The 24050-nt window shown below is 41.4% G+C and overlaps 1 protein-coding gene across 1 annotated transcript in view; it reads left to right on the forward strand.

Moving 5' to 3' along the window:
* The window catches only part of LOC145403746 (gem-associated protein 5-like), a 410271-nt gene that overhangs the window by 160972 nt on the left and 225249 nt on the right, over positions 1-24050 (forward strand). The window lies entirely within an intron of this gene.

A 24050-nucleotide genomic window follows, 5' to 3' on the forward strand; every position in this document is an offset into this window, starting at 1 on the left:
ATCTTGTCACCTACCTTTCAGACTCCTGGTGATCCTCCTTTTGGGACTTTGGCGAAAGCTTTGCCATTGCACTTGACATCTCAAAGGCTTTTGATCAAGTCTGGCATAAATCTTTAATTTCCAAACTAACCTCTTACAGTTACTATCCTTCTATCTGTGCCTTCATCTATAGCTTCCATTCTGGTTGTTCTATAGCCGCTGTTGTAGACGGCCATCATTCTTCTCCTAGATCTATCAATAGTGGTGTTCCTCAGGGCTCTGTCCTATCACCAACTCTCTTTCTTTTATTCATCAATGACCTTCTAAGCTGTACATCTAACCCTATCTACCCGTACGCTGATGATTCCACCCTTCACCTTTCCATTCAGTTCCTGCAATGTCCATCTCAACAGTTACTTCAACAGACAAGGGATGAGGCAATGGCACACCTAATGTCTGACTTGGCTCGTATCTCTGAATGGGGTAAATATAATCTTGTTGTTTTTAATGCATCAGAAACTCAGTTTTTACACATCAACCCGAAACAATCATCCACAGGAGTACCAACTAATGTTTAACCCTTACACCGTAGGCTTGTTTTGGTTTGACTTGCGGCTCCCGCGAGCATATTCGCGCTCCGACAGACTCTAAAAATATTTGCCAAAAATCAGTTATTAGTCCTAGAATATTAAAATCACATATACTTATGGCACATACCTTCAGTGCTCTCCTTGGGTGTTTGTTGAGCCTTCATCGAGTACCGTAGGACTTGTGGAGACCTCTGAAGTTGGGTAACAAAGTCTCCACTTTACACTTCCCGACAACTCATAATATGATTACCACAGCCTGATATTACCACTAAAAACACTCATCTATGATTCTCAAATAGTTTGGAATCCATACTCCCCAAAAAAAGCCCTGTGAAAGCAATGAAAATTACGAGGGCGTATGACCATCCCACTTCTGATCGTTTGCCACTAGTGTTGTCTGTTATTCATAAAAACTATCTATCTATCTATCTATAGCCCGACGCCCTAATCCCGCAAAGGGTGGCCGCAGACAAAACGCCTCCAAGTCACTCTGTCACCCGCCATTTGACTCCCCTCCCCCCAACTCACCCCCCCCCTCCCTCATATACCTCTCAACTCGATCCCTCCACCTCATCCTCGGTCTACCCGTCCCTCTCCCTCCCTCCACCTCACCTACATACACCCTCTTAGTCAGTCTTTCATTCTCCATTCTCTCCACATGTCCAAACCACCTCAGTGTATTTCTCCTAATCTTTTCATAAAAACACTCTCAGTTTATATTTCTGTCACTGTTTAACACTTATATATATCTATAGTCTTTATCCATAAGTTTCCTTCAGTAATAGTAGTTTATTGTCACTGTAGGGATTCAATTTCTTTTGGTAATATATGTAGCATTCACTTTCTCGTCCTGTATACTAGCATTGAGAGTGAATGTCACTTTCACCTTCACTCTCATAACTCATAGTATTCATACATGCTAGAGTGAAACTTTCACTTTCACTACTCCTAGGGTATATACTCGTATTCTTATAATACTACTCATTTGCATTTCTATTTACGTTCTCTATTTTATTTACGTTATTTACATTTCTGTTTTATTTACACTGTGTCATGCAATGTCACTTGAAGTAACTTATAAAACTATTTTCCACTGTTCATGTATATTTACATTCATTACTTTCACTTGCTGTTTACACATTATGTACACATTATTTACAATTCCACTTTCACTGTTTTACTCAATAGAAAGTTCGTAGTCACTCTTTTGTCAATTGTCAGCCCTTTACCTCTTTCCACACGAGGTTTAGTAGGGGGTAAAGGTCACAGGGCTCTTTGTATGGGGGTGAAAAGTGGCTGAAGTTAGCAGGAGCAAACAGACATACCTTCACATTGGAAGATGACAGTGAACTGATAGGGGTGGACCAGGGTGGTCTACCTAGGGAAATGCATTACTGCCAGCGTCAGCCTCTTGACAGCTGCTAATATATAGCAGTGAAATAATTGGCAGGAAATCTAGACAATACATTATAAATTAGATAGTTCCAGGTGAATGTAAATATCAGTTAGGCTTCTCCCTTCCCTCCTTATATGTATATTTATTACGAAAATAGATTATACGGCATATTTCAAGGGGAAATAAACAGCGAAAATTAGCAAACGAGTGCACGTGAGGTGTTGTCAGGTGATAATTAGCCTATTCCAGGTGTATGGCACTATCACTTACCTTATTTCTTTTTTGTATATATTATTTGGTATAAGAATAGGGCATAGGGCTTGTTTCAATGGATGAAATCAGTGGAAAATTCCAGGGAAGATTTACGTAGCTTAGAATACAGTGTGGTGGCCTGCAATAATTAGGTAGTTCCAGGTGAATGTAAATATCACTTAGGCTTCTCCCTTCCTTTCTTATATATATTTTTATTACGAAAATAGATTATACAGCATATTTGAAGGAGAAATAAACAGCGAAAATTAGCGAACGAGTGCACGTGAGGTGTTGTCAGGTGATAATTAGCCAATTCTAGGTGTATGGCACTCTCACTTACCTTATTTCTTTCTTGTATATATTATTTGGTATAAGAATAGGGCATAGGGCTTATTTCAATGGATGAAATCGGTGAAAAATTCCAGGGAAGATTTACTTAGCGTAGCACGGCCGGGCAGGCGAGAGGATAGGGTAATGGAAGGGGGGTAGGGAGGGGAGTCAAGAACGGGGAGAAATGGCTAAATTGTCAACAATGGATGGGAGTACAGATGAGATTAGGAGTGCTGACTAGTGTTGGACATTGGCAGTGCTGATAGATGATACAAGCCACCACTTGAAAGCCCGGGTGAATTCAAAATAACACAGAATCACAAAAGTGACGCCCCGCGGTATGATCCCTTGCTCCCAAGCATCACGAAAGTGACGCCCCGCGGTTAAGGGGTTAATAATACCCAGCTCAATCCTGCATCATCCTTGAACATGCTTGGGGTTTCATTCACTCGGGACTTATCTTGGAAAGATCATATTGCATCTCTCGTAAAATCTGCTTCCAAGAGATTAGGTGTGCTAAGCCGACTCCGTACCATATTTACCCCTGCACAGTTGTTGACTTTATACACGAATTTTATTCACCCTTGTGTAGAGTACATCTCTCATGTGTGGGGAGGCTCCCCACATACAGCTTTTCTCAATAGGGTGGAGTCAAAGGCTTTTCGTCTTATCATCTCTCCTCTTCTTACTGGTTCTCTTCATCGCATTGTTGCATCTTTATCTCTTTTCTATCTTTACTTCCCTGATCACTGCTCCTTTGAACTGTCTGGTTGCATCCCTCCACCTCTACGATGGGTGTGTAACACCTGTCTAGCAACAAACTCTCATCCCTTTTCTGTCCACCTCCCTAATGCAAGAGTTAACCGTTACTCCCAGTCCTTCACTTATGCAACAGGTCAGCTCTGGAACTGTCTCCTGTTTGTATTTCCTACTTCCTATGATCTCCAGTCTTTCAAATGCAGTGTGTCCAGGTATCGCGAAATGATCGGATCTTGAATTTGGCTCTCTTTTGTATTGTTTTTGTTTTTCTTGGAAGGAACGGTTTGTGGGCTCCTGGCCTTTGGTTCCTTCTTTCTTGCATTAAAAAGAAAAAAAAGAAAAAGACATGCAGGAAGGACTTGTGGGTGGGACATGTAGTGTGAGATGCTTCTGGGCAACTGAGAGGCATGCAGCTGGCAGCAAGCCAAGTAGGGGTGGGGGTGGGCAGAGGGATGGGGAGGGAGACAAGAAGGAATAAGGGAGGGTGGGGGGACTGGGGAGAGACAAGTGGAGGTGGGGGAGGGTGGGGGGACTGGAGAAAGACAAGTGGGGTTGGGGTAGGGTAGGGGGACTGGAGAGACACAAGTGGGGGTGGGAGAGGGTGGGAGGAGGATGGGGGGATGGGCAGGGAGCTGGCAGTGTGCCAACTGGGGGTGGGGAAGGGAGACAAACAGGGATGAGGAAGGGAGACAAGTGGGGGACAGGAAGGAAACACAAAGGCCAAACAGCTCCACTAACCATCCCCCCCTAGTCTTACTCACTCACTTACTCACTCACTCAATCACACACACAAACACACACACACAGGTTGCCGACGGAGACGGATCTGTTTATGGATAGTGGGGAATTAATCGTCGAACCAGTGGCGAAAAGGAACCCAGCCTATTGTGATTATGAAAATGAATATGTGAATGGTGGTCCTGTCTGGTAATACTGAAAAAAGTGCAGATTTGGGTCCAACAAGAGTATAAAATACAGTGAAAGTCTAAAGTTTCGTAGGTTGCGTTATGGCGGAAGGAGGTAGCTCTTTGTTTACACTCGATGGCAGAGAATTTGAGGGCTTTACTGACGAGGATAAGGGCGAAGGAAGTGTTAAACTGAATCTAACAAGAGTTGCAGGAGTGGAGAAAATGGCAGAGAGAAATGTCCAGGAATTAAAGAAGGTATGGTTAATAATTAGAGAGTTACAGGAATGGACCTTAGAACAGGATAAAGAGATTAAGATACTTAAGGACAAGTTGGATAACGTCTGTTCACGCAGTGGTGACCAAGAAAGACAAGTTACGGAATGAAAATTGAGTAATGAATCTGCCTTTAATGAAATAAAACAGCTAAAGAAGGAAAATAAGAGGTTGGAAGAAGAAAGGGACAGAATGAAAAGTAAACTAGATGAACATGAATCAAAGTCAAGGATGCATGATGAACATATTAAGGAAATCAAGGAGCAGCACAAGGGGTGGAAGAAAATCCAGGAGGAAGGAAATATAAATTTGAAGGAGATCATAGAACAACAAAGCAGGGAAAAGGTGGAAAAGGAAGTGGTTAGGGTATTAAGAAGTAGAGAATATTTAGTCAGGGATGAAGCAGATAAGAAAAAATACGTGATAATTTCAGGACTAAAAGAAAATCGAATGACAGTAAGGTCAGAAAGAGAACAAGAAGAACTGAATAAAGCAAAAGAGATATTATCAGTAGTTATGGAGGGTAACAGTGAAGCTCAAGAAGAGATTAAAGAAGTGTTTAGGCTAGGAAAGTATGAGTAGGGAGGGGCGATGCCACTTAAAGTAAAGTTTAAGTCTCAGGCAATAGTAAATGAAATTATAAACAGAATATAGAAATTGTCAGAAAAGGAAGAGCTGAAGAATGATTGGATGAGGAGAGATACAAATGAGGAAGAAAGAGCTAAGAGAAAGGAGCTATTAAAGGAAGCGAAGGCAAAAAATGAACAGAGAACAGAGGAAGAGAAGACAATGTTTTATTGGAGAGTAATGGATGAGAAATTGAGGAAGTGGTACTGACAGAGAGAGGGAGAGAAGAGGAAATTAAGAACAGTGAAAAAAGTTGGAAAGTGCCATATACTAATGTTGATGGTCTAATATCGGCAAGCTTAGAAATAAACAATTACAGTAATCACTCCAATATCCAACGTAATAGAGCCATAGGTAGGTCCGGATATTGGTTCTGTCTGGATATTGGGCCCCAGCTTATGGACTTGTACTTATGGACCCTAACTCAGAGAAACACCTATACAACTCCCTCTGGACATACATAGCACCTATTTAAGACCCAAATCACACAAATAAGGCACATAAATGACTGAAATAAATGCAAAAGAAACATAAAATGAGGGTTTAGAAGTATGTTCATACATTAATAAACATTCTGGTACTTATGGACCCTAACCTAGCCTAACTCAGAAAAACACATTCCTACTGCACATGCATAGCTACTAACACCCTATTCACACGAATAAAGGACATTAAAGAGTGAAATGAGGTAAGTATAGTATGAAAAAAAGCACAGTATGAAACATTCTGCCTACTTACAGCAAGTCCCTGGCCACCTCGATGAATTACCGTCTCCTCTCGGACTCTGACAGTAAGAAGGATTTCCTGAAGCACTTGCAGTACACTGTTCCTGAAGTCTTGCACTGAACTTAGTCAATCACACACAGAAGTCTGTTCTCTTCACAGTATGCACGCTTGTCTAAATATTGCTCCATTGTAACTTACTAAGTGTTGCACTTTAACTTTTCCCAATCATATAATTTTCCAAAGCCAAAACAAACAAGTCTATTTACATTAATTTTTTTTTCTATTGAGTCTTTTCTCTCACAGCTTTAAATCCTTAACACAACACACTGTTTTTTCACTGCACAACACTCTAAATTCCTTTGTGGTCTAGTGGAGAAGTTCTTGCTGTTTATTCACTGTCAGAGTCCGAGAGTATCACTGGCAGGCGACCTAGGGGTGCATCACTGGGTCGTGGTGATGGCGTACCCACTGCAGACGACTCTGAAAACAGCCGCAAACTCACGTCGAGCGGTGACTCCACCGTGGCTGATGTGCTGGGTTGTGGCTCGGAGCATGAGGGCCTGTCTTGAGGAGGCAACGGAGTGGAGCCAGGGCTGGGCACAGCGGGGGTCACGGGCCTGAAAAAACTGTCAATGGTTGATTGACACAATGACCGACGATTCTGACGATTGATGATGCGCTGCCTGAAAGCACGCACTTCCTCCATGAGTCCCAAGGGCCCCATCTTCCTGTCGCAGTCCGGGTGTTCCAGGTAGTCTAGGATGAACTCTAGATGTTCCCGGAGGGCGCTCAGCTTGGGGATGGCTGGAGTAGTGTCCTGCTGAGAGGAGTCCGCGTCATCGTCGCCTTCATCGTCGGAATCATCAAGTTTGGTACTGACACCTGCAACCGAAGACGCGATCTCGATATCAGACAACGTCTGATACCCAGTATCGCCCTCGTCGTCATCCAACCACTCACGAACATCGTTCACATCTACATCGTCGCCGTGTGTACGTAGCCGTGCATGGAAGTCATCCACGTCAAATCCTAGAAAATCGTACCCCACATCCATTCCAAGAAGCAGACGAGACCAACCATTTTCCAGAGTCTTCACAGGGACTTCCTTCCGTGCACTAGCCCAGTTGTACAGCGCAGACTTGATGTTGTAGTGGCGAAGGTTTTCCAAAGTCCGCTTGCCTCGTGTGTCCCGTCCCTCCCTGCGCTCGTCCTCGTCCTCGAGAACAATCATCACCTCGTCCAGGAACTTCCGACGGTATAGGCGCTTTCTTGCCACGATCACTCCTTGGTCCATTGGTTGGATGAGAGCAGTCGTATTAGGTGGCAGAAACATGCACCTAATACGGCCATTTTCAGCAACCAAGTCCTTGTCACACAGATGGGCAGATGCATTGCCGAGGAGAAGGAGGGCCTTTACCTGGTCGTGCGGGATTCCCAGTGCCTTCGTCTGGTAATTGATGACCTCCTTGACGAAGTGACGGTGAAACCAGTCTTTGAAGATCATAGTTGTGTACCATGCCTTCAAAGAATGGTACCAGACGACAGGAAGGACATCCATCACCCCACGAAGGCACCGAGGCTGCTTTGCGCGGCCAACAACAATGGGCTTAAGCCGGTGCATGCCGTTAGCACTGGCACAACACAAAACAGATATCCGTTCCTTGGAGAGCTTGCGGCCAGGTACACGCTTCTTCGTCTCCTCGCCTAGTGTGTTCGTTGGCAGCGAGCGATAGAATAGGCCAGTTTCGTCAGCGTTGTAGACTTGACCAAGAGTTAGGCCCTCCCTGTCGATCAAGCCCTTCACCTTGTGCCGAAACTCGTCAACTCCATCCTCGTTAGCGTTCAATGCTTCGCCATGTGCTTTACGGTTGGTAAGGCCATGCCGCAACTTGAACGCGAAGAGCCAACCCTCGGATGCCTTGAAGTCTAGGGCATCGTGAAGCCTGGTGAACTTCTCAGCAGCAGCCTTCAGCTCCGTTCCACGTACCATCACACCAGCAGCACGTTGTTGTCGATACCAAATCAACGTGGATCGGTCAATTTCTGCAAACTTGGGGGTAAACATAACCTTCCTTTCCACGTTGCGTTTGCTTCTCGACGAGAAGTCAGCCGTGTACTGCATGAGTTTGTCTCGGGATCTCTTGATATCGAACAAAGTAGACCGGGCCAGGTTAAACTCGCGGAGAATGTGGGAAGAAGACCACCCCGCATCTACTTTCTCCAATATCTCCCGCATCTTCTCCAGAGTCAACACCACTCTCTTCCTTTTCTCAGGTGGCGGGGCCATCATCACACACACTAAGAGGAGGCCCGAGAGCAGCAGGAGGCCCTGCAGCAGGTAAGGCACCACCACAAACGCAATCACGTGGGCAGCCACAACGACGAGCGTGCACTCGCAGCGAGAGACAGGCGGAAAGTGGGGAGGATGCAGTGGCGCTCTATCAGACGTCGGAGGAATGACGCGCCACAACAATGCTCTCCCGCGTCGCGCGCGGCAAGTTCAAATTACGGGCGGGAAAAAATTCTTTTTTTTATTTTTATTTTTTGGGGTTTTCGGACCATTTTGGGAATATTGGATCCCAGGACGATTATGTCCGGGTAGTGGGGATGTTTGGTTATTGGGCGTCCGGATATTAAAGTGATTACTGTACTTGAGGGTTCACGAACCAGATATCATATGCTTTATAGAGACCAAATTAAGAGAGAAAATTGACATCCATATGAGAGATGGCAGATACAAACTGTGGAGAAGAGACAGAAAAGGAAAAATGGAAGGAGGAGTGATGATAGCAGTGAAGAACAACATCAGTGTGGAAAATATGGAACTGGGAAAGGGTGAGGCTGAAGCGATAAATATGAAACTAGAAACCAAAGAGAATTGCAAGAGAGACATCGCAGTGGTATACGTTCCCCCTAAGACAAGGGCATGGAAGGACAGTGAATATCAGGAGATGTTGTCAGATATGGTTATCTATCTCAAGAAAGTGATTGAGAAAAGCAATAACATAATTATGATGGGGGATTTCAACTGTAAAGAGGTGAACTGGGAGGAATGGGACTCGGGAAGCAATGAAGATCATGGGGCACTATATTGTTAAATATTGTAGTGAGTAATGTAATGACCCAATGGATCAAAAAGGAGACTCGATTCAGAGGAGATGACATGCCAGCAAAATTAGATTTACTACTAACTAAGGAACCTGATGTAGTTGAAAATTTAAAATATCAGTGTACTATAGGAAAAAGTGATCATGTGGTCATTGGGTATCTTTTTAGATCTCTTGGATATCTTTTTAGATCTCTATAATTTGGGAGTGGAGAAACATGTTTCAAGAGTAAGTGGGAAAGAAAACAGGAAAAAGGATTGGTTTAGCAGAAGGTGCATGATAGCAAAAAAGAAAGAGACATGCCATGGAACAGATGGAGAAAGAGGTAATAATAAATGAAAGAACTAGAAATGAATATACAGGAATATGCAGAGAGGAAGAGAGAAACTTTGAAAAAGGTATAATTGACAAATGTAAGGAAGAACCCAAATTGTTTCATAGATTTGTTAATGGCATATTGAAACAAAAAGAAGGAATCACCCAACTGAAAGTAGATGGAGAGGTCTATAAAGACGCATCAGTGCAAGCTGAAAAAATGAACAAATGTTTCCAATCGGTTTTCACTAAAGAAAGGGACTTTGTGGAGGGAGAGGATGTGACTAGAAATGTGATAAAAGACATAAAAGTGGAAGTGCAGGAACTGTATGAATTACTGGAAACTCAAGATGTAAGGAAAGCCCCAGGACTGGATGGAATCTCTACCTGGGTAATGAATGAATGCAGAGAACAATTGGCAGATAAGATTCACGATTTAATTGTGGGTTCTTTGGAAGAAGGGAAAGTGCCTGGGACATGGAAGAGGGCCAATGTGGTACCAATTTATAAGGGAGGAAACAAGGAAGAACCCCTGATCTATAGACCAGTGTCCCTGACCAGCGTAGTTGAAAAATTGTGTGAGAGAATCCTGAAAGACAGATAGATAAAATATATGGAGGAGACGAACATATTGGCTGAGAGCCAGTTTGGATTCAGAAGTGGAAGGTCATGTGTTTCCAACTTGTTGGGCTTTTACTTAAGAGTGATTGATGTGTTACAGGAGAGAGACAGCTGGGTGGATTGTGTGTATCTAGATCTGGAGAAAGCCTTTGAAAAGGTACCCCACAAGCGAATAATGTGGAAATTAGAACACATAGGAGGACTGAAGGGAAACCTCCTGGAGTGGATGTGTGACTTCTTGAGACAAATGAGGACAGTAATAAAGGACAAGATGTTCGGATTGAGGGAAGTAACAAGTGGTGTCCCACTGGGCTCAGTGTTAGTGCCAGTAATGTCCCTGATTTAGGTAAATGATATGGTAGATGGAGTGAACAGTTACACAAGTCTGTTTTCTGATGATGCAAAGATCTTGAGGAGATTAGAAGTTGAGGAAGAGTGTAAAATGCTGCAGGAAAACCTGAATAGGATCCAAGATTGGAGCCAGATGTGGGAAATGAAATTTAATGCAAAAAAATGTAAGATATTGGAAATGGGTAAGAGTATCAAGAGGCCATCACTGAATTATATGATGTGTAATGAACCAATAAAGATAGTGAGAGAAGAGAAAGATTTGGGAGTGCTGGTCCAGGATACTTTGTCACAGGAAAAACACATTAACAAGATAGATAGAGAGACGTACAATCTCTTAACTAACATGTGAGTGGCATTCCATTACATGGATGAGGAAATGATAAAAAATTGATAGTGACCATGATCCGTCCCAGGTTGGAGTATGCGGCAGTAGTCTGGTCCCCGCACAAGACAGATATAAATAAGATCGAGGGAATACAAAGAACAGCAACCCCAGCCTGGAGGATCTGTCTTATGGAGAGAGGCTGGAGAAGGTGGACCTGCCTACACTAAAAGAAAGGAGAGGAAGGGGCGACATTATTGTAGTGTTCAGGGCCATGATGGGAATAGATAAAATTAATAAAAATTATCTGTGTGTATTGGATAAGAGAGTAGCAAGAGGACATGGAATGAAACTGAAAAAGCCAAGTTGTTTGAAGGATATCAAGAAATATAGCTTTCCATATAGATGCATAGACCTGCGGAACAGCCTGGACAAAGAGATCGTCCAGTCTAAAAAGTTAAACGAGTTCAAAGCAAAATTTGACTTAACGAGAAAAAGAGACGGGACCCCACGAGCGTAGCTCATTTCCTGTATATCATAACTAGTTAAATACACACACACACACACACACACACACACACACACACACACACACACACACACACACACACACACAAATGTAGATACCGTGGAAATGGGAGACGGCAGGGCTGAAGTGATATATATGAAATTAGAAACTGGAGAGAATGTTAAGGGAGATATGGCGGTAGTGTATGTTCCCCCTAAGACGAGAGCATGGAATGATGATGAATACCAGGAGATGTTGTCAGATATGGCTAGTTATTTCCAAAAAATATTTGAGAAAAGCAACAATATAATTTTGGTGGGTGACTTTAACTGTAAAGAGGAGAACTGGGAGGAATGGGACTCAGGAGGCAGCGAGCATTCATGGGACACTATATTATTAAATATAATAATGAATAATATGATGACACAATGGGTCAAAGAAGAGACACAGTTCCAAGGTGAGGACACACCAGCAAGGTTAGATTTATTGTGTACCAAAGAACCCGATGTAATAGAATCATGGAAACATTTTTGTCCTATAGGAAAAAATGATCATGTGGTCATTGAGTTCCAGATGATAATAGGGAACGTCGAGCCAAGAGACGAGCTTCATAGGCAAGGAAGATACAACTTTGGGAAAGCATATTTTACAGGATTGAGAAAATTTTTCGAAAATGTAGATTGGAGAAAATTCAGGGAAACAAGAGAGATACAGAGGAAGTGGGATATCTTTCTAGACCTCTATGATTTGGGAGTGGAAAAATTTGAACCAAGAGTAAGGGGGAAAGAAAACAGGAAAAAGGTGTGGTTTAATAGAAGGTGCATGATAGCAAAAAAAGAGAGAGATAAGACATGGAATAACTGGAGAAAGAGAGGTAACAACAGAACAAAGGAAGAATAAAAAATAACTAGAAATGAATACACAAGAATACTTAGAGAAGAAGAAAGGAATTTTGAAAAAGCTACAATAGACAAATGCAAGGATGAACCCAAACTGTTTTATAGATTTGTGAATGGGAAACTGAAACAAAAGGAAGGAATCACCAAACTGAAAGTAAAAGGAGAGGTCTATAAAGATGCAGCAGTGCAAGCTGAAATAATGAACAAATGTTTCCAATCGGTTTTCACTAATGAAAAAGAGTTTGTGGAAGGGGAGGGAGTGACTAGAAATGTAGTAATAAAAGATATGAAAGTGGAAGTACAGGAAGTGTATAAATTACTGGAAACTCAGGATGTAAGGTAAGCCCCAGGGCCTGATGGAATTTCTAACTGGGTACTGAAAGAATGCAGAGAACAACTGGCAGATAAAATTCACAGCTTAATCGTGTGTTCTCTGGAAGAGGGGAAAGTGCCACAAGAATGGAAGAGGGCAAATGTGGTACCAATTTTTAAGGGAGGAAACAGGGAAGAACCCCTGAATTATAGACCAGTGTCTCTTAACCAGCATGGTCGCAAAATTGTGTGAAAGAATCCTGAAAGACAGATGGATAAAATATCTAGAAGAGATGATTATTTTGACTGAATGTCAGTTTGGATTCAGAAGTGGAAGGTCATGTATTTCCAACTTGTTGAGCTTTTACTCAAGAGCGATTGATGTGGTACATGAGAGAGATGGTTGGGTGGATTGTGTGTACTTAGAGAAGGCCTTCGACAAGGTACCTCATAAGAGACTAATGTGGTAACTAGAATATATAGGAGGACTAAAGGGGAAACTTCTGGAATGGATGAGAGACTTTTTGAGAGACAGACAAATGAGGACAGTAATAAAAGATAGAATGTCTGGATGGAGGGAAGTAACAAGTGGAGTCTCTCAAGGGTCGGTGTTGGCGCCAGTAATGTGCCTGATTTATGTAAATGATATGGTAGATGGAGTGAACAGTTATGCAAGTCTGTTTGCTGATGATGTAAAGATCTTGAGGAAGATAGAGGTTGAGGAGGATTGTAAAATGCTGCAGGAGGATCTGGATAGGATACATGATTGGAGCCGGATGTGGAAAATGAAATTTAATGTAAAAAAATGTAAAATATTGGAAATGGGTAAAAGTACCAGGAGACCATCACTGAATTATTTGTTGGGTAATGAATTAATCACAAAAAGGAGAGAAGAGAAAAATTTGGGAGTGCTGGTCGAAGATAGTTTGTCACCTGAAAAACACACTAACAATATAGTTGGAGAGACTTATAAACTCTTGACTAACATAAGAGTAGCATTTCATTATATGGATGAGTAGATGATGAAAAAATTGATAGTGGCCTTGATCCGCCCCAAGGTAGAATATGCAGCGGTAGTGTGGTCCCCACACAAAAAGAAAGATATAAACAATATTGGGAGAATACAAAGAACAGCAACCAAGATGGTCCCCAGTCTGGCAGATCTATCATACGGAGAGAGGCTGTAAAAGCTAGATTTGCCTTCCTTAGAGGAAAGAAGAAAGAGGGGAGACATGATTGCAGTGTTCAAGACCATGGTGGGAGTAGATAAAATTGACCGAGAAGATCTGTTTTTATGGGATAAGAGAGCAATAAGAGGACACAGAATGAAATTGAAAAAGTCAAGCTGCTTGAAGGATATCAAGAAATATAGCTTTTCTTACAGAAGTATAGACTTATGGAATAGCCTGGGCAAAGAGATCATCCAGTCTAAAAACTGAAATGAGTTTAAAGCTAAATTTAAACTTACTGAGAAATAGAGACGGGAACCCACGAGCATAGCACATTTCTTATATATCACAATTAGGTATATTAGGTAAATACATAAATATTTGGAACGAGTTAGACAGAAAGGTGGTGCATGAGAAAAACATTCATGTGTGTAAAAGTAGACTAGATAAATGTGTATATGGAGACAGGACAACACGAGCATTGCTCAATTCCTGTATGCTACAAATAGGTAAATACACACACACACACACACACACACACACACACACACACACACACACACACACACACACACATGGCCGAAAATATAAACAATGAGGGACTAGAATTTCAAGGATTTGATGCTAATACCAATGTCATGGACCTGGTTAAAACATTAATTATGAGGATTAGTGAACTCGAAAAGAAAGTAGAGAATCTAGTGATAAAGGATGTGTCAGTAAATACGGAAGCTACCATACAGAGTCTGATCCAGTCCAATGAAACGGCCAATGAAGAGATTAGGAATTTGAAGCGGGAAAATGTTGAACTGAGGAGGAAACTAGAAGAGAGTACTAATAAAACGGAGAAGGTGAGTAATGTATTAGAAGAACATAAGGCAAAGTGGGCACATGTAGAAGAAGAACAGAAAGAAGTGGTCAGCTTAAGAGAGATCATCCAGGAAGAAAGGGAAATGAACAAGAAAGAAATGGAAGAAAATGTAGTGAAAATACTGAAGAAAAAAGAGAAAATAGTGAGAGAAACTGTAGAAAGGAGCAGATGTGTGGTAGTACAGTAATCACTCCAATATCCGGATCAATAGAGCCATCGGTAGGTTCGGATATTGGTTTTGTCCGGATATTGGGCCCCAGCTTATGGACTTGTACTTACGGACCCTAACACAGAGAAACACCTATACAACTCCCTCCGGACATGCATAGCACCTACTTAACACCCAAATCACACCAATAAGGCACATAAATGACTGAAATAAATGCAATAGACACATAAAATGTGGGTTTAGAAGTATGTTCATACATTAATAAACATTCTGGTACTTATGGACTCTAACCGAACCTAACCTAACCGAACCTAACCGAACTCTGAAAAACACATTCCTACTGCACATGCATGAGGTAAGTTTAGTATGGAAAGAAGTACAGTATGACACTTTCTGGTAAGTATAGTATGGGAAAAAATACAATATGAAACATTCTGGTAAATATAGTATGGAAAATAGTACAACATGAAACATTTTGGCTACTTACAGCAAGTCCCTGGCCACCTCGATGAATAACCGCCTCCTCTCGGACTCTGACAGTAAGAACGATTTCCTGAAGCACTTGCACTACACTCTTCCTGAAGTCTTGCACTGAACTTAGTCACTAACACACAGAAGTCCGTTCTTTTCACAGTGTTCACTTTAGTCCAAATAATGTTCCATTAAATTTAAGTGTTGCACATTAACTTTTCCCAAGTTTTCTTAAGTTTCCAAAGCCAAAACAAAGAAGGTTAGTTACGTTAAATTTCTTTTCTACTTAGTCTTTTCTCCCAACTTGAAAACCTTAACACAACACACCGTTTTTTTCACTGCACAACACTCAAAATTCCCGTGTGGTCTAGTGGAGAAGTTCTTGCTGTTTATTCACTGTCAGAGCCCAAGAGTATCACTGGCAGGCGTCCAAGGGGTGCATCGGTGGGTAGTGGTGATGGCATACCGACTACAGAAGACTCTGAAGACAGCCGCAAACTCACGTCGAGCGGTGACTCTTGTCGCGGTGAGAGACAGGCGGGAAGTGGGGAGGATGCAGCGGCGCTCTATCGGACGTCAGAGGAATGACGAACCAAAACAATGCTCTCACGCGGCGCGCGCAGCAAGTTCAAATTATGGACGGCAAAAAATCGATTTTTTTCCCAATTTTTTTGGATTTTCGGACCATTTTGGGAATGTTTGATCCCAGGACGATAAGGTTCGGTTAGTGGGGATGTTCGGATATTGGGCGTCCGGATATTAGAGTGATTACTGTATTTGGAAACAGGGAAGAGGAAGAAAAGGTTAGGTTCGTAAGACTCGAGAGAGACACGAACCTGGTGAGAGGAATATTAGGCAAGATTGACCCCGAAGGAGACAAGTGGGTAAAAGAAATTAAGGAAGTAAGGAGGATAGGGCCTTACAAGAAAGGGGAAACAAGACCAATGAGAGTCAAGTTTACATCAGAAAGTGTAATAAATGAGATACCTAAAGTGACCTGGAAATTAAGCAAAGAGGCGGGGATGGAAAATATTATAATAAGAAAAGATCTGAATGAAGAAGAAAGAGAAGTTTTAAAATCATTAAAGGAAGAAGTAAAGGAAAAAAATGATAAGAGGACAGGGGAAGAATGTAATACTTTTTTTTGGAGAGTATTGGATATGAAAGTAAGGAAATGGTATTTAAGGAAATAGAAGTGAAGGAAACTAAGGGGGATGGTTGTGAAAGATCAGAAGTTGAGGAAGTGGTACGGACAGAGAGTAGGAGAGAAGAGGGTATTAAAAATGTCAAAAATAATTTGAAGGTGATATATACTAATGTTGATGGTTTCATATCGACAAGGATCGAAATTAATGATTTCTTGAGAGAACATGAACCTGATGTCATGTGCTTTGTAGAGACCAAATTAAGAGAAGATATTGATGTTCATTTGGGAGATGGTAAATACAAACTGTGGAGAAAAGACAGAAAAGAAAAAAAGGGAGGAGGAGTGATGATAGCAGTGAAGAACAACATAAATGTAGATACTGTGGAAATGGGAGAAGGCAGGGCTGAAGTGATATATATGAAATTAGAAACTGGAGAGAATGTTAAGAGAGATATGGTGGTAGTGTATGTTCCCCCAAAGACGAGAGCATGGAAGGATGACGAATACCAGGAGATGTTGTCAGATATGGCTAGCTACTTGCAAAAAATAATTGAGAAAAGCAATAATATAATTTTGGTGGGTGACTTTAATTGTAAAGAGGTGAACTGGGAGGAATGGTACTCGGGAGGCGGCGAGGATTCGTGGGGCACTATGTTATTAAATATAATAATGAATAATGTGATGACGCAATGGGTCAAAGAAGAGACACGGTTTCGAGGTGAGGACACACCAGCAAGGTTAGATTTACTGTTCACCAAAGAACCCGATGTAATAGAATCATTGGAATATCTCTGTCCTTTGGGAAAAAGTGATCACGTGGTCATTGAGTTCCAGATGTTAATAGGAAACATCGAGCCAAGAGACGAGCTTCATAGACAGGGATGATACAACTTTGGGAAAGCAAATTTTACAGGATTGAGAAACTTTTTTTGAAAATGCGGATTGGAGAAAATTCAGAGAAACAAGAGAGATACAGAGGAAGTGGGATATCTTTCTAGACCTCTATAATTTGGGAGTGGAAAAATTTGTACCAAGAGTAAGAGGGAAAGAAAACAGGAAATAGGAGTGGTTTAATAGAAGGTGTATGATAGCAAAAAAAGGGAGAGATAAGGCGTGGAACAATTGGAGAAAGAGAGGTAACGACAGAACAAAGGAAGAATATAAAAGAACAAGAAATGAATACACAAGAATACGTAGAGAAGAAGAAAGGAATTTTGAAAAAGGTATAATTGACAAATGCAAGGATGAACCCAAACTGTTTTATAGATTTGTTAATGGCAAACTGAAACAAAAGGAAGGAATCACCAAACTGAAAGTAGAAGGAGAGGTCTTTAAGGATGCGGCAATGCAAGCAGAAATAATGAACAAACGTTTCCAGTCAGTTTTCACTAAAGAAAAGGAGCTTGTGGAAGGGGAGGGAGTGATTAGAAATGTTCCGGTGATGAAAGATATAAGAGTGGAGGTACAGGAAGTGTATAAATTACTGGAAACTCAAGATGTAAGGGAAGCCCCAGGACCTGATGGAATTTCTAATTGGGTACTGAAGGAATGCAGAGAACAACTGGCGGATAAAATTCACAGCTTAATCGTATGCTCACTGGAAGAGGGGAAAGTGCCAAAAGAATGGAAGAGGGCAAATGTGGTACCAATTTACAAGGGAGGAAACAGGGAAGAACCCCTGAATTATAGACCAGTGTCTCTAACCAGCATGGTCGCAAAATTGTGTGAGAGAATCCTGAAACACAGATGGATAAAATATCTGGAAGAGATGAATATTTTGGCTGAATGTCAGTTTGGATTCAGAAGTGGAAGGTCATGTGTTTCTAACTTGTTGAGCTTTTACTCAAGAGCGATTGATGTGGTACAGGAGAGAGATGGTTGGGTGGATTGTGTGTACTTAGACTTAGAGAAGGCCTTCGACAAGGTACCTCATAGAGACTAATGTGGAAACTAGAATATATAGGAGGACTAAAGGGGAAACTTCTGGAATGGATGAGAGACTTTTTGAGAGACAGACAAATGAGGACAGTAATAAAGGAAAAGATGTCTGGATGGAGGGAAGTAACAAGTGGAGTCCCTCAAGGCTCAGTTTTGGCGCCAGTAATGTTCCTGATTTACGTAAATGATATGGTAGATGGAGTGAACAGTTGTGCAAGTCTGTTTGCTGATGATGTAAAGATCTTGAGGAAGATAGAGGTTGAGGAGGATTGTATAATACTGCAGGAGGATTTGGATAGGATACACAATTGGAGCCGGACGTGGGAAATGAAATTTAATGTAAAGAAATGTAAAATATTGGAAATGGGTAAAAGTACCAGGAGACCATCACTGAATTATTTTTTGGGTAATGAATTAATCACAAAAAGGAGAGAAGAGAAAGATTTGGGAGTGCTGGTCCAAGATAGTTTGTCACCAGAAAAGCACATTAACAATATAGTTGGAGAGACTTATAAACTCTTGACTAACATAAGAGTAGCATTTCATTATATGGATGAGGAAATGATGAAAAAATTGATAGTGGCCATGATCCGCCCCAAGTTAGAATATGCAGCGGTAGTGTGGTCCCCACACAAAAAGAAAGATATAAACAAGATTGAGAGAATACAAAGAACAGCAACCAGATGGTCCCCAGTCTGACAGACCTGTCATACAGAGAGAGGCTGGAAAAACTGGATTTGCCTTCGTTAGAGGAAAGGAGAAAGAGGGGAGACGTGATTGCGGTGTTCAGGACCATGGTGGGAGTAGATAAAATTGACAGAGAAGAACTGTTTGTATGGGATAAGAGAGCAACAAGAGGACACGGAATGAAATTGAAAAAGTCAAGCTGCTTGAAGGATATCAAGAAATTTAGCTTTTCTTACAGAAGTATAGACTTATGGAATAGCCTGGACAAAGAGATCGTCCAGTCTAAAAACTTAAACGAGTTTAAAGCTAAATTCGACCTACTGAGAAACAGCGACGGAAACCCACGAGCATAGTACATTCCGTGTATATCACAATTAGGTATATTAGGTAAATACTTAAATATTTGGAACGACTTAGACAAAGAGGTGGTGCATGAGAAAAACATTCATGTGTGTAAAGGTAGACTTGATAAATATGGATATGGAGACAGGACAACACGAGCATTGCTCAATTCCTGTATACTACAAATAGGTAAATACACACACACACACACACACACACACACACACACACACACACACGTCGCTGATAGAGACAGAGCTCTTTGTGGATCGTGGGGAAATAATCACTCAGTCAGTGGTGAAAAGAGATCAGCCTATTGTGATAATGTGAATGAATACATGAGTGGTGGTCCCGTCGGATATTAGTAAAAAAAAAAAAAATAAAAAAAATAAAAATAAAAAAGCCATAAAAAGAGTACAAGACCCAGTGGAAGTATAAGGTTTTCGTATGGTTGCATCAGGGCGGAGAGGGATAGTTCATTGGTTACATCTGGTGGCGGTGAATTTGTGGGCTTCTTGCGATGAAGTTGAGGGTATAAGAAGTACTATACTGAACTAAAAAGAGTAGCAGGAGTGTAGAAAATGGCAGAGAGGAATGTCCAGGATTTAAAAAAAGTTATGGTCAGTAATTGGAGAGTTGCAGGAATGGACCTTAGAACAGGAGAAAGAGATCAAAGTAATGCAGAGCAAGTTGGAAGACATCTGCATGTGCAATACTGAACAAGAAAGACAAGTTGTAGAATTAAAAGTGAGTAACAAATCTGCTCCAAATGAAATAAAACAGCTCTATAGGGAAAATAAGAGGTTGGAAGAAGAAAGGGACAGGATAAAAAGTAAACCAGATGAGCATTAATCAAAATCAAGGATGCAATATGAACACTTTAAGAAAATCAAGGAGCAACACAAGGGGTGAAAGAAAATTCAGGAGGGAGGAAATATAAATTTGCAAGAGATTATAGAACAACAAAGGAAGTGGTTAAGGTGCTGAGAAGTAGAGAATCTTTAGTCAGGGATGTAGTGGACAAGAAAAAATGTGCAATTTCAGGAGTAAAAGAAAAACTTATGACAGTTAGATTAGGAATGGAAAGGGAAGAACTGAGTAAGGCTAAAGAGATAATATCAGTAGTTTTGGAGGGTAACAACGAAGCTCAAGAAGATTTTGAAGAAGTGTTTAGGCTAGGAAAGTACATGGAAGGAGGGGCAAGGCCACTTAAAGTAAAGTTTAAGTCTTAGGTAATGGTAAATGAAACCATCAACAGAACATGGAAATTATCAGACAAAGAGGGGTTCAAGAATGTTTGGATAAGGAGAGATGCAATGAGGAAGGAAGAGCTAAAATAAAGGAACTGGTAAAGGAAGCAAAGGAAAAAAATAAACAGAGAACGGAGGAAGAGAAGACAGTGTTCTATCGGAGAGTTATGGATCAGAAATTGAGGAGGTGGTACCAACGGAGAGAGGGAGAGAAGAGGGAATTAAAACAACAAAAAGTTTCAAGCTCATGCTGAGAGTGAGTGTCTCATTTAGTTGACACATGACAGGCATGGTGAATGTCAAGCCCATCAATCCAGTGATGTATGAGATCTGACCAAAAGAAGCTAAACTTTTTAAATAGGACACTAGCTAGCCAGCTTAGCTTGATCGTGATGGGAGCACTGTGTAGCAGCGACTTTGGGCTTTAGTCTGACACTAGCCACATCACGCCACATCACTTAGTCATCAAGGTACACACACTTGAGTGAATATGTGTTTAGTTTACAGTCAGGTCGCCTAATCCACGGCAATTATAGATTGGTACCCACCCACGGAATGGGAAAAAAGGATATTTAGTCTCAACTCTCGTGGAACCCCCGTACAGCACCCTACCTACACCTAACTAGCCAACAGCGAACACAAACAAATATTCAGTGCATGTATTTAATGGAAATAATGATTAAGTGGAAATAAACAATATGTTAGCCATGTTCTTGTAATGTTGACTTGTTCAGGCTTTACTCCCTGGCCAAGTGTGCAAACTTCTCTCCTTTCTCCACACAATGAATAATGTCCAAATGCTGCAGATAACTGAGAGGAGCCTTCTTCTTGAACCCCAACTGGGTTGAACATCACCTTGGGCCGTCCGTAACAGAGCCCAAGGAGAGGTAACCTTGACAAAAAAGGCCAGGTAGCACTCAGAACTCACGGGGAAGCGCATGTAGTTGGCGGGACAGGAGGTAAATAAAACATGGCGTCTGTAGTGTGCACACTTGCCACCAGGGCCGGGCTGTGATTGACTGCTGGGTCTAGGTTGTCTGTGATTGGCTAGCATCCGCAAAATACATCATGGGTGCCCGGATATTATAAATCTCCTCAGAAATGAGCCACTTTGGAACCTAGGAACGACATTTTTCGAGTTTTTTCCATGGAGTAAAGAAAATGGGACCTGGTTGGGCAAAGGACCACGGATTACACAGATATGCAAATTAAGCGACTTGACTGTACTTGGCAAACATTCTTATATCTTTTTTATTGTCTGAGATCTGTGACCTCTCAGGGTGGGTTTCACCTTTGGGAACAAAAAAAAAAAGTCCACAGGGACCAAATCTGAAGAGTAGGGCAGCAGAGGGGACGATAGTTGTCTCGTGCTTCACCAAAAATTCACAGATAAGGAACAACGTGTGGGCAGGTGCATTGTTGTGGTATAGCATCCAGGTTTTGTTTGTCCATGTCTTTGGCCTCTTCCTTCTCACAGCCTCCATCAAGTGTTTAGAACATCCAAGTAAAACTCTTAATCGACTGTCTATCACGTGGAACTAACTCATGATGAACAATGCCCTTCCATTAAAAAAAGACAGTCAACATTGCCTTCACATTTGAGTGACACTGATGTCCCTTTTTTTTAGGTCACAGTGACAGTGTTCCAGCCCACTGTGATGACTGCCCATTGTTTCGACATCTTAGCCATACACTCACGTTTCATCACCTGTTATGACATTTTTCAGAAAATTTTCATCAGCATTGGAGCAGTCAAACACCTCATAACTTAAGTGTGACATGGTTCTCTTTTTGCTTATCTGTCAGCAGACGCATCACAAATTTTGCGGCAACATGATGCATCTGAAGTTTTTGGTTAAAATTGTATAGCATGAACTTTAACGGATGTCTGCTGCATTGGAAACTTCTTGGATATTCAGGGGACAGTTTTCAGGGATCACAGCACACACTTTCTCAACGTTATTGTCATCTGTTGATGTGAAAAGCTGTCCCAATTTGGGATCATCTTTGGTAGATGTTGTTTCTGATTTGAACTGCTGGAACCACACATAACATTGCATATGGCTCAGACAATTCTCGCCATAAACCTGTTGCAGCATTTGAAAAGTCTCCATAAAAGTTTTCCCCAATAACATTGGGTCTGGTTAGTACTTGGATGGGTGACCGCCTGGGAACACCAGATGCTGTTGGCATAACGTTCTCCCTACGTGTCAAGTGGGGGTGGTGGAGGATTAGTGCCCCTCCTTGTAAAACAATTAACTCTAAGCCCTTGGCCACCCCGTTTGGGATACATGGCGTCTGGCAATGAATGAATGAATGAAAATTTTACGCAAGCACGTTGCTTTTTAAGATCCTTCATTATTCAACTCGCAACAAATCACCAAGCACACTAAACACATGTTTAATCAAGTGCATATACCTCAGTGACTAAGTGGCATGGCATGATGTGGCTAGTGTTGGGCTAAAGCTCAAAGTCGTCACTACTCAGTGCTCCTGTCACCATCACGCAAGGCTGAGGAGTTGGTGCAGTAATTCAGTACAGTAGTTCTGTTTTTTTTTTGGACAGACCTAGTATGTATAAATGTAATAGTTTCGTTGATGCTTCTAAAGAAAAAGAAAACCTCACTTTTTTTTTAGGATTGCACAAAGGAAAAGAATTCTTAAACTCTGTTACCTCTTTCTCTGCTAAGTGGGACTCAATCTCTTTCCTGTTTGTGGCTGTGGCATCGATTATTCATTTGTTTTTCCTTCCTCTGTTCTGTTATGTGAAGAAAAAAGAAGTGCTGGAGCTAAAGGAATCAAAGTGAGTGGCCGGGACTTGCAGAGTTTTTGTTATTTAACAGGGGAAATAGAAGTAAATATAGGCTAAATGTATTTGTGTTGCATGTAATATCTTTGACTAAGGTGTGATAAAGTGCTTGATAGCAGATATTCAGGAATGTGTAACCTTTGGTGCTGAATTACAATGCTAATATGAGCTGATGAATACATTCAAATATCCTGATTGTGGGTATTTCTTGCCTTTTCAATTTTATGGCCAGTATGCACTTACAGAAATAAACTGCTACAAGGATTAAATAAGTGGTTTATCTTAACCCCTTAACCGCGGGTATTGTTTTGGTCTGACTGTCCTCTCCCATGGGGGTTTCAGCCAAATGTAAACAAACCTTTAAACCTTAATAACTCTGCACAGAATAAAGCTAGAGAAAAAAATAAGGTACCATTAGAAAGTACTAACCTTCAGCTTTCCATTGATGTAGGTTTCATGACTTTGTTGACTTTCACAGGACGGGCAGAGCCGTTAGAAGTGAGGGGTGTAAAATCACTATTTTACGCCCCACACACCAGTACCAAATGCCAACTACTCTCTGATAATAGTAATATAAACATATATGAACACTGCACATACGATAAACACCCACTCTGTGTTCACTGAGGTAGGTAAAAGGCACTTCACTGCGGCTGCGCCCGCACTTCACTGCGGCATCACCCGCTCACTGACGTTTCAGGCAATCTTTTCATTATTTCTAACTTCTAATATTCTTTTACAAATAATCTGGGCAATATACATTATATTTACACTGCACTTATTACTATATTGCATCACTGTCGCATCACAGAATTACACAAGTGCCGCAGAATTACACAAGTGCCGCAGATTCTCTTATTACAATATCACTTATTATACTGGCCAATATTTACATTTTTTTCTAGGCAAAATATCCCTTATT

This window comes from Coenobita brevimanus, chromosome 61, assembly GCF_032717465.1.
Source record: "Coenobita brevimanus isolate Jiangsu-jjx chromosome 61, ASM3271746v2, whole genome shotgun sequence".
Taxonomy (NCBI): domain Eukaryota; kingdom Metazoa; phylum Arthropoda; class Malacostraca; order Decapoda; family Coenobitidae; genus Coenobita; species Coenobita brevimanus.